General features: G+C 38.0%; 1 pseudogene; it reads left to right on the top strand.

Annotated features, from left to right (window-relative positions):
- Nucleotides 1-670: 670 nt before the first annotated feature.
- Nucleotides 671-769, top strand: LOC132275561 (small nucleolar RNA R71; annotated as a pseudogene).
- Nucleotides 770-3,745: the final 2,976 nt, after the last annotated feature.

Below are 3,745 nucleotides of genomic sequence, written 5' to 3'. Positions count from 1 at the left end.
ATATGATGGTTGATTAGGAAAATGAGAATTAGAGAATTGGTTTCCTTGTGATTGAAATGGTCTATATCCTTGGGAACCCTGGCTTTGCATCGAAGGTGGAACATACTTCCCTTGGAAACCACCTTGGGGAGGGTTTGAGCCTTCCCCTTGGTTTTTCCAAGAGAAATTCGGGTGATTCTTCCAACTAGGATTATAATGATTGCCATAAGGGTTGTTCCCTTGATTAACAAAAGCTGCATTGACTTGTTCATGATGCTCATTTTGCACATGTCCATGGGGACAATTGGAAGTAGAATGTAAAACACTTGAACAAGTCATACATTTCTCATTGGATGCATGATGGGAATGGTTAGGGATGAAAGATACTTGATTTGCCGAGTTTTGGTTGATCAAGAATTGATCAAACCTTTGAGATAAGGATTTCATCTCGGCGGGTATTTCATTGGAATGGTCGACTTAATGTAAGCCAACACTCTTCTTTCCACTTGAATTCCTACCATTCTTAGAAGATAAAGTTCGATGCAAAGAATTCTCATTCATACTCTCATAAAGACGCCACACGTCATCCTCATTCCTATCAATGTAAGAGCCACCCATAGAAGCATCAACTATGCCGTTGTAATTGTCCGTTAAGCTCTTGAAGAAATATTGAACTAATTACCATTTGGTCATGTCATGATGTGGACACTTCTTAAGCAATTCATTGAATCTTTCCCATGCCTCATGGAACGTTTCCCCATCCCCGTGTGAAAACTCTCGAATTGAGGTTCTCATGGCATTGGTCTTAAAAACCGGATAGTACTTCTTCAAGAACTCTTGTTGAATTTCTGCCCAAGAAGTTATTGAAAAAGGTCTAAGATTGTTAAACCAATATTTTGCCTTGTCTTTAAGGGTAAATGGAAAAAGTTTTCGCCTTAAAACCTTTTCAGGCATGTCCGTGTATCTAATGGTGGAACATACTTTAAGAAACTCATCCAAATGCTTGTAAGGTTTTTCACTTGGAAGTCCATGATAGTTAGCAAGCATTTGAATGGTTTGTTGTTTGATCTCATAGTGGTGTGCTCTAAATGGTGGCAATTGAATGCATGTGGGTGCATTGTATTCATTAGGCACATAGTGATCTTTTAAAGCAAGGGGAGGATTAGCAATTGGAGGTGCAACATGGGTACCTTGATTGCCTTGAATGATGAGAGGTGGTGGAGCATAGATTGGCCTTGGCATTCCCAATGGAACTTGGCTTGGTTGTTGTGGTGGATGAACGAATGGCCTCGGCATGCCTAATGGTACTTGCATGTTATCATGATGGACATTGGGGTGGAGGATACCTTGTTGGTCTATGTGACCGAGGTCCTCCACATGGTCCTCATTAGGTCATTCCATTGATGAAATGGATTGACTAGAACTTCCACTTTCCCTAGGGTTTCGAACAACGGATTCAAGATGAAAATTTAGAGGGACAAGAGTGGGTCTTAACGATATACGACCATGCATGCACAATGCAACACAACAAGCAATAATGACAAACATTTCACCTTCACAACAAATCAACAATCAACAAACTTACTCCACATACAATGTTCCCATACTCCCATGCTATCAACAATATGCAAGAAAAGTAAATTGCCTCCACGTGAGCTCACGATTTATCTAAGAATTGAAATATAAGTCTCCACGCGGGCCGACGATTTAACTAGAGATTGAGTTAAGAAAGAGCTCACAAAGGGTCCTTTAGCACTTCACTTTATTTTCAATTTTTAGCCTTGCAAATTTTTGGAATTTTGTCTTTTTCCTTTGCTTTGCTTAGCTCCTTGCTTGGATGCTCCTTTGCTCACCTTCCTAGCCCAATGCTCCTAGTCAAACAAGAACCAACACAATAAGTAACCAAAATGAAAACAAAGTAAAGACACGATCAAAAGAGTACTAATTCCTAATTGATTCCACAAATACGACGTTGCCTTCAATCAATCCTCGGCAATGGCGCCAAAAACTTGGTGGTTGTCACACCCCGACCTAAAGTTTGTGCACTAAAAGATAGTAGTGTAGAGCTATAATGAATGTGGCCAAATTTTACATTTAGAAATTGCCACTACTACCTTTCACTAAAAATATAGCTAGGGCAAGTAGGGATCGTCCCAAGGGATTGGTGGGTCATACAAGGTTAAGGAATCTAGATTAGGGTTAGTAGGTCGAATGATCAAAAGATTGGTTGGTGGTTGAATTACACTAAGATGCAATTTAAACTAAAGTAGGCAATTAAATGTAAATGAGAGAAAATAAGAGAGAGAGATCTTGGGGTTTAGAGATCACCACTAAGTATAGCTTTTCTATACCCTTAATGAATGATTAATGAGGGGGAAAACATATATTGCAACAAAGTGTGTGTGTGTGTGGTTGTTTCAACAAGCATGGATGGCAAATTAAGCATACATTGTCTAAGCAACATGGTGGATAGCACAATATATCAAAGTAAGCCATTAATCCTTTTTTTAAGCTCACAATCGAAACACATCACAAGGTTAGAGATATGTGCTACTTGCTTTCATAAGTATGGAACATCAAACAACAAGCATGGATTGTTCTCCCATTTAACATCTAAACTACAACTACACTACAATTAAGCTAATGACATGAAATTAAACTAAGGAAGAGGTACAATCCATCAAGAAATGAGTATGAACCATCAAATAAATCACAAGAACATTCTACTAAGCACTATGTCTTGACAATCTCTAGATCTATAGCATTAATACACATAGACATGCATCAATAACAGAAGAAATAGAGACAAACACATGAACATCTATTCTAGCATATATAGACATATGGATAGAATGAAATGATCAATTGGAAGCATTAAACCATATAAATCATTGAATAAACAAGATATATATATATAAAACTGTCAAAACATGTATCATAATACAAATCCCCTCAAAAATACATAAATCAAGATGTAGAAAGCATGCTTAGGGCTAACTCTAGCCCAAGAAGATGTCTAGCCACTCATGGATGGTGTCCTCCAACTCTCAAGGGCTAACTCCATGGTAGAGATTGCTCATCTTCTTGGTTGATGGAAGAACTCCAAGCTTATGTCTCTAGCCTCTTCCTTTCTTTTCTTCTTCACTAAGAATATCAATATTATGCCTTTCAAGTGTCTAAAAAGTCTTTCTCAAAAAGTGGCTCATATTCCTTATATAGGTAGATCAAATATCACCCCAAATGAGTTGTGCTCGTACACCAATATTCCTCCAATAATTGGATATGAGACAACTTTTAATGAGCTGAAATTTGGATTTTCTCAGGATTTGGGAAGTTCGATCGATCAAACTTGTGGTGGGATCGATCGAACATGGCTGAGATCTATCGAATTGAAGCTGGATCAATCCTCTATGGCGGCACCTTTTTGGATAAAAACAAATCTGAGATATTTTGAAGATATTTTTGGGAAAAAGATAAATGTGGTAGGTAGGGTGGTATAAGTGGATAAGATGGAATCTTTTCGATTAATCGGAAGAAAGTTGGATCGATCGAACTTTGTGGGTTCTTGGAGAAGGACAAGAGAGCTTGGATCCATCTTGGAATGCTGAGATCGATGAACTTTCGATCGATCGAATATATTGTGAGATCGATCGAATATATTGTGAGATCGAATATATGCTGAATTTCCATCACTTGCTTCCTTTTGCTCTCACTTTGGTCCTTTCTTTGATTGATCTCAAGATTGCTTCATTTATGTTCTTATTTA

Source organism: Cornus florida, unplaced genomic scaffold (genome assembly GCF_030987335.1).
Source record: "Cornus florida cultivar Cherokee Brave unplaced genomic scaffold, ASM3098733v1 CherokeeBrave_3.0.0_Hap2_Chr09, whole genome shotgun sequence".
NCBI lineage: Eukaryota > Viridiplantae > Streptophyta > Magnoliopsida > Cornales > Cornaceae > Cornus > Cornus florida.
This window is presented reverse-complemented; position numbering and strand designations above follow the sequence as displayed.